This window comes from Mixophyes fleayi, chromosome 7, assembly GCF_038048845.1.
Source record: "Mixophyes fleayi isolate aMixFle1 chromosome 7, aMixFle1.hap1, whole genome shotgun sequence".
Lineage (NCBI taxonomy): Eukaryota > Metazoa > Chordata > Amphibia > Anura > Limnodynastidae > Mixophyes > Mixophyes fleayi.
Window position 1 is genome coordinate 124,165,268 of NC_134408.1, and position 16,180 is coordinate 124,181,447.

Below are 16,180 nucleotides of genomic sequence, written 5' to 3' on the forward strand. Positions count from 1 at the left end.
ATCCCAAAGAACCTTTTTAGGTTTATATTTAGAGACAATAAAAATGTGATCGAATTGTATTCTGCTTTAATGAAGAAATAGCTAGGCTCTCCTTAATAGACAACCTCATGCAGCAGGGATAATGCGCAAGATGTTTCTTCTAAATACAAACCGCCAGCTGTTTATTTGTGCACAATTTGATGTAATTGTGGATCTATACAACAGCACACAAGAAAGTGTTATTAAGTTGCACACACTGGCACTAAATTTGTATTTCATTATCCTCTTTACAAAATGCTCAACAGAAAAGTTTAGGAAAATATGATGTATTCATGAGGGCTAGAACATTTAGTAAACCATTTTTTTTAAAGCACTGTAAATATAAAAAAAAACCTCATTGTGGCTTTGCAGATGCTTTCACTTAGAGGGGTGAGAATATTTTTTCCTACACCTAATATAATTTTTATGATTTAAAGAGAAACATTAGGCTAAAATACATAACTCAGTTTGCTTTGCATTTTAATAATTTCAGTATTAATCTTTAGGATTTTCTTAATTCCATGGTTTATTTTATGAGCAAATAACCTCCAAATTTGTGTCTTGTGTTCTCTGCGAAAAGAGGGCAACTTTATCATGGCCAGTTAAATAAAAAAACTATTTCTAAGTGCACTGACTTCGTACTTAGCGAGGAAAGTGCTGGCTCCTCCCAATTCCTGCTATCGCTAAGTGCAAAGTTCTGCTCGTCCGCAAACACCGCCGTATTGCTCTTCAAAACATTTGCTTTGGCAGACATCTAGACAAACTGCAAATTGAAACACCCAGAGCCACCAGACAAGGTCTTGCTCTATGCTTCAATTATTGTGCAATTTGTAAGGGTCCACCAATATATATCATACTTGCCAACTCTCCCGGAATGTCCGGGAGACTCCCGAAATTCGGTTCAGTCTCCCGGGCTCGTTGGCATTTCTCCCGCATCCTGGATTTCACAGAGAATCGCGTCAAATGACGCGATTCTCGGTGATTGATGCCATTTTGGAGGACGGGAGGGGGCGGGGCGAGGCCAATTGCGTCATTTTGGCCCCGTCCCCCCCGCAACGTAAATTACGTTTTTGCGGGGGGCGGGACCAAAATGACACGTTTGGCCTCGTCCCTCTCCCGGAAACTTGTTTCCGAGAGTTGGCAAGTATGATATATATATAATGTATATTCTGTTCCTATACAAACAATGTAAACTTGTTTTGGAAAACCTGCTAGTGCAATCCATTGTTGCTCAATAAAATTTTACATTTGCCCTGTGGCAGTTTTGGAAGTTCATGAACCACCAAATAGAGAGTGAATTATCTTGGGCGGTGCAGTGAATAAGATTCAGCAGAAGGGAAACAGAAAACCTTATAGACTGAACAGTGGCAAGGGGTCTGACAGAGGATTTGAAGAATATCAGGTCAGGAGACGAATGTGTACTTGTCTGAGGTGTGAGCAGAAATCAGTAGAAGGGAAGGAGATTGTGGAACTTAACGTAAACCATCATCGGAGCACTGTTACAATGTTACATTTTCCGAGTAGTGTACATTATTACGACCCTGTAAATGTCAGCACTTAATCTGCCGACATGAAAATGTCGGCAGATTAATGTTCTTAATTAAGCACATCCTGATTTATGTATTTAATGTAAACATAAATATGTAGAACATATTTATATTAATGATTATAGTATTAAGACTTGGTAATTTCTTTTATAAATACTTTTTTTTTTTTTTTTGCATGCGTTCTGATGAGATTTTATATTGCACCTATACATGTGCGTATCCTGCAGTCTGTTCTGTCTACACACGACAAGTACTGTTTAGGAGCATGCTTATACCCAGATACAAAAGGCAGAATATCTTGAGATCCCCTTGGGTTTGAATACAGGCTCACGTACGCTCACGTTCCGTGGGGGTTTTAAAAACACAACTTGCATACAGGGAGCGTTTGAAGATGAATCAGTCCCTCGTGGAGTATAACTGGCTCTTCAGATTTCTACCATGACGTCTGTATACATCTGCACCTTTGCCTGGTATATTATTCATTTATTACTATTTTGTATCATTCTGTAATGTGTACATTTCTTCAATAATTGTGTATTGAGAGTACTTAAATAAGTACTGCTTTAAACTGAAATGTATTCTACTTTTTAGATTAGTACCTAAAATGTATGTTTTATCTTCTGCTGGTGAGGGAAGGAAGGTTATCCTTCTTCACCATACTGGTGACTAACGGGAGGGAGGAGGCGGTGTATTATATTTCCTCTTTAATCCCTCCTCATTGCATGACCTGATCCCGCCCCCTTACCAATTGCCTCCCTTTGCTCCTCCCCACTGTCTACTGACATTACAGAGTGGCGTATAGAAGGAGAGCGTTTAGTTGTATCACATAGATAGGGAGCCTTTATGTTGCCATCGCTGTCACCTCACAATCCCTCTATATGCTGCTTCTACCTTACTTCTACCCAAGGGCAGGCAGGGCAGGGCATCTGCCCCCCCTCCCCCCCCCCCCCCTCCCCCGGCCCGGTCCCGTAGTTGGATACATTGGGTTGGGTCTCTGGGTTACCTGCATTTTTTTTCCTCTTAAAATGTTCCCAATAGGCTGCTGAGTCGCATATTGCCCCCTGGGGGAAGTTTGAGAAGATCTTGTTCTGCTACTATTCTGCCTGTGACTGTACATTAATTATTTAATTGTAAGCAATCAGAGAGCAAGGATTTTATTAATGTTCTGCAATCTTTGTACAAAATGAAATTCTATTTTTTTTCTTACAGATTGCCATTATGTCATACACATTACAGATCTTCCTCAATATATTATTTATTTGTATTAATAAAATAGTTTGTTACATCCTAGATATCCACAATATTGTATGTATGGGAGCAGGGACTAATGTGAATGAGTTCTCTGTACAGCGCTGCGGAATCAGTGGCGCTATTAAAATATATGGTGATGATGATGTATCCACATAATTCTTCTTTTTCAATTACCTACCATTTTTGTAGCTCACACATTTGCCATGTATGAAGCCACTAGTTATGGACCATCCTTCTGCTTACAGCCCTTTCATTTATCTACTTTAATGATATAATTATGATGCTTCAGGACCTGAAGGAGTCAGTAAACCATACCTAATTCTTCAGGAGATCTAGTGGAGGTGGTGGCATTGTAGTCGGGGTTGACAATTGGTTTCTTGGTTTCTGTAAGTCTGCATTAAATGCTTCCTTAAGGCTCCCACATTGTCACCAAGCTGTATAATTGCATCTGTCATGTGAAGAATCAGAGTAGAATCACATTGAGATACAAACCGTTTCATTATTTTGTTACAGTTCATGCAGAGTTCTATGAGGTAGCAGATGCAGCCTCCTTGTGGCTATAACAATGATCAATCTCTCTGTTGATCATCCTGCATACTGTGCCCTGGCACCTCCTATAACATTATGATAGGCTCATTCTCAGGCTCAGTGGATGTCATAAAAGTACCTGTAAAACATTTATTTAAATTAATACTTATATTTTTCCAGTGTTTGTAATTTCTCTCCCCTCAAAAAATACATTGTATTGATCTATCACATTAACTTGTTGGGGGTATGTTATTAGTCTGACCATAAAAATGCAAGGAATCCTTCCATACTCTGGTATTCCCTAAACAGATCCCGATGTGCCTATGCTCAAAATATACTTACGGTAAACATGTGCATGGTAAAATGGTTGGGTACTGTACCCAAACTGGTTCATCCCATTAGGCAACCTAGGCTACTGCCTAAGGCCTAATGGGCACTGAAGAGCCCGTTTTACTCTAATCCATTCTTATCTGTGTTCTTTTGACAAATGATGGTGGCTAAGGGGTCCCAAAACCAATATCTTACCTAGGACCCCATGGGGTCTTAATCAGAGCCTGCACCTGTGTAATAGAATAGTTTTGCTCTGTCATGGAAGGCGTGATGGAGTCGCTCTATTTCCCTACCTACAATGACAGGCCTCTGTCAGAGTACATGATTTGTGGATGTGGAGATATTCAACCAAGAAGGAGTCTAAAGAAATAAAAATGAGAAATAAAAGCGTCTTCTGTTTAGTTTCTAGGTTAAACCACATGTGCTGATTGTATGCCAGTTGGGGGGAATGGAGAGACAATAGAAATGGACAGATGCTGGGCGAATAGTCCGTAGAAGGCACAGAGTGGCGGAAGCTCAGCTCAGCTTCTCTTTTTTTTTTTTTTTTTTTTTTTTTTTTTATTCTACTTTAAAAAAAGCCCTATGGCACTGAAGCATCAAAATACTCAAAACATAGTTCTATTCATATGAATATGTAATATTATGACCTGATGCACGTTTTCCAGAGGTCACTTCTCTTTCCTGACTCTTCTGCTGTTTCTCTAATTCCTTCCTCCTCTCCTACAATTTCACTATCCTTATCCATCTCTATTAATTTTAAAATCTCTGTATTTATAACAGCAGATAGCATACAGAGGTCTTAGTTAATAATTAGTAAGAGTACAATAGATTGCAAACAGTAAAGGTTAGCAAAAGCCAAATAAAAAAATATTGAACATAGAATGTCCAAGGGGTCAGCCAACAAGGACTGAAAGTGTGGCCTAGTGGTTAGCACTTCTGCCTCGCAGCACTGGGGTTATGAGTTCGATGCCCGACCATGGCCTTATCTGTGTGGAGTTTGTATGTTCTCCCTGTGTTTGCGTGGGTTTCCTCTGGGTGCTCCGGTTTCCTCCCACACTCCAAAAACATACCGGTAGGTTAATTGGCTGCAATCGAAAATTGACCCTAGTTTCTCCCTGTCTGTCTGTCTGTGTGTGAGTGTGTGTCTATAGTAGGGAATTTAGACTGTAAGCTCCAATGGGGCAGGGACTGATGTAAATGAGTTCTCTGTACAGCGCTGCGGAATTAGTGGCGCTATATAAATAAATGATGATGATGATGATGATGATATTAAAAATTGACCCTATTCTCTCCCTCTCTGTCTGTCTGTCTGTTTATGTCTGTGTCTGAGTGTATGTCTATATTAGGGAATTTAGACTGTAAGCTCCAATGGGGCAGGGACTGATGTGAGTGAGTTCTCTGTACAGCGCTGCGGAATTAGTGGCGCTATATAAATAAATGATGATGAACTGTGTACCTATAAGTTATAGTAAGTACGTAAAAAGTCACATGGAACACCTTTAAACAGCAACAAACAATATTGTTGTTTTTTTCCCTTGAATCCTGTAAATGAAAAAACACATTGACAGTAATTTCCCTATAAATTTAATAAACAATTGTATAAAAGTGATTAAAATGCACATGTAAAAGAAAACCATTTTTCGACTGATCAATTCTCATGTAGAGATACTTATGATGTTCCTGCAAGAATTATTGTTATATGAATACCAAGAGACCCGTGTTTTGTGGAAGGTTTTCATAATGTTGTGTAGACGACTGTATATATTTAAAAAATATATAAAAAGGAAGCGCCAAACATAGTGTATTATCACCAATTGGTTAAATGTGGAAATAATTATTCCAGATTAGCACCGTACCAGATTGTAGATGATAAATTGCACATCTTTGTGATATTCCACTGGGATTCAAAGCTGGCCTCCGAATTGGATTCACACACTAGGGCTCAAGAGGAAATAGCAACACAATAGTGTAGTACATTCATGACAAGTGCGTTATTTTCATAAAAAGTAATAAAATTTAATAGACATGGCACATTCCAAAAAGACAAATATATTGCCCGTACATTGAATAAAATATAAGCAGGCTTATCTGTGTCAGAAAGTTCCAAATACATCAAAGCATGGACCGGAAACTCCTTCTCCTGCTACTAGCTGGAACACACAGAAAAAGATGCTGCCTCCTTGACGCGTTTCGTCCGCAATAGACTTTATCAAAAGGGCGACTGTATATATTTAGTATATTTCATAGATGCCGTATAACAAAATTTGTTGATGACCCCATTTACAGCTGGCAAGCTATTTGAAATTTGTCTGCATTATAAATATTAAGAATCAGTTTGTGTGAAGTTCTACTGATTGAGCTAACTAGTTTGCACAGTCATACAATCAGTGGATCGTGTTCCAATTGAGTATTTCTAATTGTAATTTCTAATGTAAATCCACTCCCCTCCCCATAAAATACATTTATTTGGATGTTATGAATGTCTATCTAGCATGCCTACGCAGCCGTCATCACTAGTAATCGGCACTTACACCTAACCTGTAAGCAAGTGATACAAATGAAAATTACGTACCTTAGAGATGCCCAAAGCATGAATCCAATTTGTATTTTCAAAACCTGACATGTATGAGATAGTTGGTTTTCATATAGAACTTCTAAATAGTCACCACATTTTCAGTAGACTCTTTTGACTCGTGTTTCTATATCTAGGCAGTTTGTAACAAATTATGTCCAATATATTAGTTTTAAACTCATTTAGCCAACTCATTTTTCTACATTTCCAAAAGCAATGGCTGTAGTTAGTATCAGGTGATTCACATTTCAAGCAGACTCCAGACTCGTTCTACCAAATGCTTTCTCTGAGTCTGAGATTTGAAATGTATTTCCTGTAATGATGCAACTGATAAAATATTTGATGTTCTCTCAAAATGAGAATGAAGAGTGTTATCAGCACCGTTAAAGTGACTACCACCGTTATATACTCCTAAATATCCTTATGCCAGACACATGTGTCTGTCAAGCATTTGGAGTCATCCATATTTATTAGATCTTTATAAAAGCTGATTTCATATGCAAAAACATTACTAAATATATTATTGCTTAAGTTGTATCAGGAATAGATCAGGGGGTAAATGTATCAAGCTGAGAGTTTTCCGGTGGGTTTGAAAAATCGATCAGATTCTAGTTATCATTTATTTAGTACATTCTACAAAATGATAACTAGTATCTGATTGGTTGCTATAGGCAACATCTCCAATTTACAAACCCGCCGGAAAACTCTCAGCTTGATACATTTACCCCCTGGTCTTGCTGTAATTAGTGAGTTTGCCTAATGTTTAACTTGAAGGTACATCTAAATTTGAGAGTTAGGAACAGAATTTCTCTCAACTGATTAAAGTTAAATTGAGTTCCCCCCCAAAATTAACAAATGAGATACATTTGGAATAAAAAATATTGATTATTCAAACTTGCAGTGAAACTACATTTGCCCCATATAGTAATGTATCTGGAATCCATCTTGAATTTCCTACAATTTTTTTTGCATGTAATAATTATCCATAAATAAGATATTGGAAACTAAATTATAAGGGATTTCTGACTGTACCATGTGTAACAAGGCAGCTAAGCAATACGAAGCAAATAGCTCCTCTTTTAAGCACTCATAAGTGGTTAGGCAATCTGTAGCAATTTTAAAATTTCAAAGCCACATGAGAGAAGGTTGTGCTATTCGGCAAACCAATTTCCCCCTAAGCCTTACTCATCGGCTACTTAATAAAAGAGATTCTAGACTTCCTCACAAAGAACTCAAGCTTAGCACAGTACATTCTATGATATCTAGCTTGGTATATCTAATGGGCAGCATCCAAACAGGGTAAACAAGTTTGAGATCAAACTAGCAGTTTGAAAACTACATTGTAGCTCAACTGAAACAGATTTAGGAAATTCTAATTTTTAGGGGATTTCTATATATTTATAAAGTAAAATCAGAGTATAGTTAAGTTTATAAAGTTTATGCTGTTTTACAAACACAATTTAAATGTGTCCAGGATTTGTGATTGGAAGCAACTCACATTTATTAATGTTAATTTCATAACCAAAAAATTAACCAACCAGCTTTAGAAAATCTAAAGATTGTTGGATGGATTTACCGGAAAAGAGAGAGCGGAATATCATACGCAAATAGGAAAAATTTATATACATGATTATCTCATTGTAATACCCCAAAAAACTGCCACTAGTTCTAATGGAAGGTTAAAAAGGAGTGGGTAGGTTGGGCACCTGTGTCTTGGGCTTTCGCTGATTTGCCAGGGCGTAAGAAAACCAGTAATAACTGAGTCATTTATCAAGCTGCGGTTTTGAAAAAGTGGAGATGTTGCCTACAGCAACCAATCAGATTCTAGCTTTCATTCTGTAGAACGTACTAAATCAATGCTAATTAGAATCTGATTGGTTGCTATAGGCAACACCTCCACTTTTTCAAACCCGCAGCTTGATAAATTTACCCCAATGGATTGGAATAAATGGTGACCAAATATTGTACAAAACAATCTGGAAACAAATTTAAAAAAGGGATTTGAAAAGATGATCAAATGTTATAAGATTAAAGGTCTTTTCTGCACCTAAGAGCAAAATTAGATTTCGGGCTGTTATTTTGGAATTGTTAAGATATTGTATAACCGCTATTCATTTTCTGATATGTGAAACTGCATTTCTTCCCCATAAACCTGTTTTGAATCCTGTTGATGATAGAAGATAAATGTAATTTAAAACTCTCAGCGAGAATCTTTGCAAGCATCTAATATTCAACATTTAATAACAATATTGGCAAATAAATAGCCAGTAGTTCTAGAACATGACATGATTTAGTGAGGACCTTTATATAACCAGAACTGAAGTAATCTGGTGAAGTCAGCAAGTTTAAAATATAAATAAAATAAACTTGTAAGTGTTCGGTAATATAGTTGGTTAAAAGCTTAAATCACCAGTAAAGCAATCTGGTCCTGGATATTTAAAGGCTTTTATTGACTGAATAATCATGACATTATCTTCAGTTATAATACGGGTGGAGACTGATTTTGCTTTCTGCTCCAAAATTTGCAGAATTATTTTCCACCGGGAGGAACGTAATGCACAGGGATATAGTTTTCTCAAAGGGGATCTTTGAGACAACATGGCGTCTATGTCAACTGTGGCGGCGTCTACTTAAAGGAAGAAGGGCAAGGTGTCATCAGGCTGTTTGAGTACTGGAGCTGTGCAAAAGACTTCTTTGAGGACGTCAAGTGGCTGAAGAGCTTCAGGGGTCCAGGTTTTGATGTCTGCTCCCTTCTGGCTGAGGGCCACAATGGGAGCAACCAAGGTGGAATAGCCCTGAATAACCTGTCTATAGGAATTGGCGAATCCAAGGAACTGCTTGATGGACTTGAGGCCACTCCAAAATAGCCCGAACTTTCTCTGGATCCATTCGTAGCCCAGAACCGGAGACAATGTACTTGAGAAAAGGGATCTGAGAAGCCTCAAAAGAACATTTCTCCAACTTGCACAAGAGACGATTTTTTTGAAGTCTGGAGAGCACTTCAGAAACCTGTAGACGTTGAGAGGCAAGATCTCGCGAGTAAATGAGGATATCGGGTAAACTACAACGCTGGTATAGAGGAGGTCTCTAAAAAATTGAATTCACAAAACTTTGAAACACCGCCGGAGCATTACATGATTGTCATGGGTGTTAAATGCGGTCTTCACTCGTCACCACTTGGGATATGGATGAGGTTGTAAGCTCCCTGAAGGTCCAGTTTTGTGAAGATCTTAGTGCCCTTGATTCGGTCAAAGAATTCCGTGATCAACAGGATAGGATAATGATTCTTTATAGTGATAGTATTGAGACCACGGTAGTCAAAACACAGATGGCGGGACCCATCTTTCTTCTTAATAAAGAAAAACCCGGTGCCAGCAGGGGAAGAAGGTGGGTTTGATTAACCCATGTTGAAGATTCTCTTTAAAATATTCGGCCATGGCCTGGAATTCTGGAAGAGATAAAGGAAATACCCAGCCCCTGCGAGGCATTTTGCCAGGCTGGAGGTCAATGGGGCAATCCTGGGGCTGATGAGGTGGAAGGATTTTAGAATGGTGTTTGTCAAAGAAATCGAACAAGGCGGCTTACTGAGGGGGGAGGACAGTTTCGCCTAAGTAGGACAAGGAGGTCACCGAGTGCAGAGGTTTGACCTGAAGGAGGCATCGTAACCTGGAATTGTCTCCCCAAGTAGCTGAAGCCAAGGGAGACCCAGGAAGGTGGGACTAGTAGTCTGTGACAATACTAAAAAGGTCATTTGTTCTTGGTGTAACACGCCAGCTTGGAGAGTAAGGGGCTTGGTTTGTCTTCGGATGACACCGATGGAAATGTGTGAGCCGTCAATGGCAGTATCCAAACGAGACACCAGGGCTTGAAGGCATTGTAAAAGTTGACACTGGGTGGTATTCCTGCTGCTCCACTCTGACCACTAGGTGTTGCAGTAAATCTTTTGGGGATGGTTCTCCTGAGGGATCCTTAGTTTGCTTTGTTTTTACTGTCACAGTCACTATGATGATTGAACCCTTGTAGCATGTCTGGCTTGGTGCTACTTAGCCCAGAGGTACGAATGATGTTTTTCTCCAGGGACCCGCGCAAAGAGTTATGGACTTTACGGCCTCTGCCCCGCAGGTCACGGTCCTCTGAGTGAGAGCCAGACGAGACCAGAAGAGAGAACCCAGAGGCCGGGAAAAGGTGATGATCCAATAGAGACTGAAGAAGGCCTGTTGGTCTGAAGGCTGCTGGAAATTAGAAGGGCTGCAGAGTCTGCTGGGACACAGGGAGCGATAGTCTGCGGGAGGTATGGAAACCACTGTGATTAGCTGCAGAGTTGCTGGTGACAAGTAGTTATAGTCTGCAGCAGGTATGGAGCAGGAGAGCAAACGGAGCCACATCTGAATGCTAGAGAGATCTGACTCAAAGAACAGGCACCTTACCTGTGGAACAGGTGCCTTAAATATCCTGAGGGATAATTAGTGTCCCAATGAATGGCTGGAGGAGGTAAAAAAAAGCTAGGTCTGCACATGTGCAGTCCAAGAAAGCAGATTAGTGGTGTCAGAGGGAGCTACCATGCCACGGAGCCGGCTGGATGCTCAGGGAGCATGGGCAGGTGAGTGCGCCGGACCCTGGGCGCTAGGTCCGCAGGTCTGACATGTGACAGAAGGGAATAGATGTTCCCTCTTAACTATGCATGCTTTCCCAGTGTTTGGGACTTATGGTTTATACTACTGCCCATCCGACTAGTAAACTTGCACTGACACCGCCGGGTCAGTGATTTTCAGATCCATTTGCTCATGTCGCATAAGCAAATTCGTGTAATATAATCTTCTCAACAAGCCCTAATCCTCACACAACATGCACATTGGGGTGAATGATTCTTTTTCTGCTTTTCTTCAAGTGGAACTAAACCTAAAAAAACATATACATATTGTAAAATAACAAGAGGCACCTTTTATACTGTACATGGAAGCGATAAATGGCTAATACAAGGACTCACTTAAATCTTGAATTTCAGATTTTTCTAAATAGGATCTGCCATGATGATATCTCTTAAAATGTGAAAACATCTGTCATAACATAAATCTTTTCCACTTGGTTTTAAAGAGTAATGTGTAAACAGGTAAAGGATAAAATGAAGTCTTCATCTCATAAACTGCGATTAACAGGACAGATTATTGATTTACTGTCTTAGGAGGGGGGACAGATCTCCACAGAAATATGGCAGCAACCAACAACAAACTCTAAATGATATACCAAAGGATAAATAAGATACAGTTCACCATCTACTACAGTGAACCAATTTTTTGTGTCTATTTTATGTATCAGCCAATGCACAGTGTACCTTTAGCTTAAATATTCAATTTAATTACTGCATTATACAAACTGTTGGAAAAAAAATAATTATCAAATCACTTACTATTGTTTTGTTGTATATCTTAACTGAAGAGCACAAAATACGACGCAGAAGAAATTATTTATTGTATGTAAGGAATGCATAAGGCTATTTCCATTTGAAGCCTTGTAATGAATGTACTTGTTACATCTAATGTGTTTCATATCTTTCTCTGGAATATATTAAAGTCCTGCTCATATTTTTAGCAAATTTTGAACATAACCACTTAGCTCTTTCTCTAGTTTTAGCATATCATAGAAAGTTTGAGAGAAAAATCTTGGAGGAAAACTATTGGAAAGATGTTCGATAGATTCCGTATCAGCTGTAAATGAGTGTTTTAAGGTTGCATTCACACAGGCGATTGACCCGCCACCCAATCTGTATTCACTTGGTATTGAAAGGATCTTAGATCTGGGGTAAGATTCTGATTAATGACCGTGTGATGACATGGGGGTATCAGAACATAGAAACTAGGGGTCTACTCTGTTGCACACCTCTTTCTGGTCCATACTGTGTTTAACATTGCCTGTATTTTATTGCGTATGTATGTATTCGATGTCCATTAGCTGTTGTGGGGGTCATAAATATAACATTATCCTTATTATTAGTATATAGTAATGCAGTAATTGTATTGAGATATTGGCATTTTGTAAGGAAATATGTTACCAGGGAATGGCATGCAAACTAGCCTGTATCTTTAGCAGCAGGAAAAATAATCACCTTTATTAGGTACGGTGCTACTGTGAGAGAACCAACTGGCTGAGGAAGTCCAGATGTAGTAAAGTGAGCACAACAAAGATTTGCCTTTTAGAACAAGGGAGACATTGATGCAGAGTGGGATGTCCGTCTCACTCCTGGTCACAGGGTGGCGCAAGTATGGCTGCATGTGTTCTGAAGCCTGCCCAAAAGCGGGATTACATCAGCCCTTGTCCCTACCATGTGGGCAGAGGAGTGAATAGAGTGGATCAGCAGCCGGGACAAGCACTAGACGCAATTTCAATGTGGATGCTTATGTCAAAGGTGATGGTGAGAAATAGAAGAGTTTATTGCGCAATCCCCTGGTATTGTTATGCCTTGAAATCCCTAGAGCAACTAAGAAACATATTTATTTACTTATTGGCTTCAAAAGAACTGGCATGTTCCTAGAACATAAAGCATTTTTGCACGAGAGAAGCACAGACTGCTCCAATTTCTTTATTCTTAGCACAAAAAAAGGATTGTGATGATATGCTGCACTTAGTAAATTACCCTACACTTTTTCTATGGATAAACTAAAGTGATTGCTGGTAAGACTGCACAACCCAAGAATACCCCTGCAAGGAAGTCAGTAAAACTGTTGTCAAGGCTACTATACATGGCCTTTGCTGCCTCATTACTTATAATGCTTTCAGTTAATCTGCCTGAAAACTGTCACAGTTCTCTGAGATTACAAGAAAATCTGTTGCTGCTTCCAAGAAAAACTGTGTTTCTGTAAACTGCTAGATTTTGAAGGTCAAGCTGCCCCTGACTCTGTAAAAGCCTGTAACAATTTACTTGCACACTTAAGTGTTTAGAATTATTCCTAGGTGTATGAAGAGTTCTATCAGGTTTTCCTGCAAGTTTCTTTTAAACAGCTCAAATACAGTTTGTGTATGAATGCAACATGCATTTAAAACAATAAAATGCATCTCACTCGCTTCTATAATGTTTGTTCTGTCAATTTAAAGATTTGTTGGGCAACATAATTTTGACAGTTTTCTATTACATATTACATTTTCCTTGTGACACAAGTAACGTTGAATGACAGTAACTACACTGAATGGCGTCCTTTGGTTTAGATTATAAACTTGAGACAGTGATTATAAGAGTTGAGCAGGGCCAATGCATAGGGGAAGACATGCACTTGGTGGGGTGTGAGTCCCATTACTGAGAAATATCCCCTTGAATCATGTGATATGCTGGTACACAATTCCACCATTTAGAATGATGGATACCTCTAACTGCCCAGATATAGACGTACCAGGCCCAATACTAGATTTCTGCAGGAAATGTTGGATACCTCCTGCAGCCACTGCTCTGCACAGCAGGGTGTTTTTGGGAGGGATAAGGTATTTGGGGTTGACCTAGTGCTTCAGAGCTGCTAGACCCCCCATCCCCTCCACCAGAGAGCGTAGTTATGACCCCACTGTGATGTGTATACCAGGCTGGCGGAACACAGTAAGCCCACCACCAGTGCCAAAAAAAAATATTTGTGGGCACAGGCAATGTGCCCTCTTAAATTCCGAGTACTGGCTCCAAACAGAGCGGATATTGGAACAAATGCGGATATGGGGGAGCAGTACTTGCGCAGCGAGGTGCCAAATCCGGTTGGGGGGGTGTTGGATATTCACTCACCAGTCCTGTGTATAACTGCCCCTTGTGATGCAGCCATGCCCCCAGTGGCCATACCCTACACTAATTCTAAATATTGGAATGTTAGTGGTATGTTGTACAGACGGACCTACCTGGCGATGTAAGTCTATATAGATTAGCAGAAGTGAGTGCAGTGATAACTTTCTCAGTAGACTATCACTTTATTCTTATCTCCTCTAATGCTTATAGGCAGGCATCGCTGTATACATCAATGAGTTACCCCCAACAAGGAACCTCCGCTCTCTGCCCTGCTCCTCCCAGTACAGTGTTGTGTCTTGTTGAATGTGCCGTGACTGTGTTGAGCAGAGCAGAAAATGAAGGCCCTTTTATTGGAGGTTATTCGCCATGTTTGCTGCAGTGCCTGCTCAATGGTTGGAAAAAGTGAAAGTAAAGTGATTAATTTTATAGTCACTGCTGCTTCTTCTTTTTCCAGGCCAAGGAGTCCACGTTCCCACTTCTTCCTCCAACACTCCCCAGGAAGCAAGACAGAGTCCAGGTAAGGTTTTTATTCAGCTTTTAATTATAACTTTTTATTTTTTCCAACATAATGTATGGTAATCATAAAGCCTAGCATTTTAAATTCTCCTGCAGTTTTATTATGCTCTGTTTCTCTCTAAATTTCTTGAATAATCAGGCACCCTTCCTGCCATGTTGTATGTATGTCTTTTGTATACAGTCATGGCCAAAAGTTTTGATAATGACACAAATATTATTATATATTATAATATTCTGCTGCCTCAGTTTTTATGATGGCAATTTGCATATACTCCAGAATGTCATGAAAAATGATCACATGAATTTCAATTAAATTTAAAGTCCCTCTTTGCCATGACAATGAACTTTATCCCAAAAACAACATTGCCACTGCATTTCAGCCCTGCCACAAAAGGACCAGCTGACATCAGGTCAGCGATTCTCTCGTTACCACAGGTGAGAGTGTTGACGAGGACAAGGCTGGAGATCACTCTGTCATGCTGATTGGGTTAGAATAACAGACTGGAAGCTTTAAAAGGAGTGTGGTGCTTGAAATCAATGTTCTTCCTCTGTTAGCCATAGTTACCTGCAAGGAAACGTGTGCAGTCATCATTGCTTTGCACAAAAAGGGCTTCACAGGCAAGGATATTGCTGCTAGTAAGATTGCACCTAAATCAACCATTTATCGGATCATTAAAAACTTCAATTAGAGAGGTTCAATAGTTGTCAAGACTTCAGGGCACCCAAGAATGTCCATCAAGCGCCAGGACCATCTCCTATAGTTGACTCAGCTTCGGGATCGGGGCACCACCAGTGCAGAGCTTGCTCAGGAATGGCAGATGTGAGTACATCTGCACGAACAGTGAAGCGAAGACCTTTGGAGGATGGTCTGGTGTCAAGAAGGCCAGCAAAGAAGCCACTTCTCCAGGAATAACATCAGAGACAGACTGATATTCTGCAAAAGGTACAGAGATTGGACTGCAGAGGACTGGGGTAAAGTCATTTTCTCTGATGAATCCCCTTTCAGATTATTTGGGGCATCTGGAAAAACGCATAATAACATGCATTTTACTAGCGTGTTTAATGCTAGAAACAAAAATCTTCTAAAAGAAAAAAAAAAAAGGTATAATTTGTGTGGGTACTGCTTAAACAAATTACTGATATTGATATCGGAATGTGACCAGCTCAAAAAAGCGCAGCGAAGAAGGGCTAAATAAAAAGGCCATTTAGTGGCTTATTTGCAAATCACAAACTCTATAAGAAAAGAGGGAGTGAGGGTGTACTGCAGGAGGTGTCTGTCTATATTATTTATAGTTCTTGTACATGGAGATATAACCACAATTTTTCATTAGTGGCCACCAATGCACTTTGTTAAAAGTAATAAAAAATGTAAAAAAAAAAAAAAAGTGCCATAACTATTTTTAGTACTTCTATTATATCCAGCTAACATGTCATGATGAAAATTGTAGTGCACCAAGATCTGCATAGACTGCACTGCATTCAACTCACTTGCAGCAACGATGTGCTGCATTATTTTCAAATGTTGACTATATAAATAGCAACTCACCCATAAACTACTCTCTAACTCTGAAAATCTTAAGAATATTTTGCAAAACATTTAGGCAGTAAATAATTGTCCACTTATTCATGTTTTGATTCCCAAGCTGATAGTGGCAATTACCGTAC

At 39.5% G+C, this 16,180-nt stretch overlaps 1 long non-coding RNA gene across 1 annotated transcript in view; it reads left to right on the forward strand.

Annotated features, from left to right (window-relative positions):
* Window positions 1–16,180, forward strand: part of LOC142098120 (uncharacterized) — a 53,199-nt gene that overhangs the window by 14,083 nt on the left and 22,936 nt on the right. The window contains exon 2 of the long non-coding RNA XR_012678299.1: window positions 14,454–14,516. This is a non-coding gene — a long non-coding RNA (uncharacterized LOC142098120). The remainder of the gene's footprint in view (window positions 1–14,453; window positions 14,517–16,180) is intronic.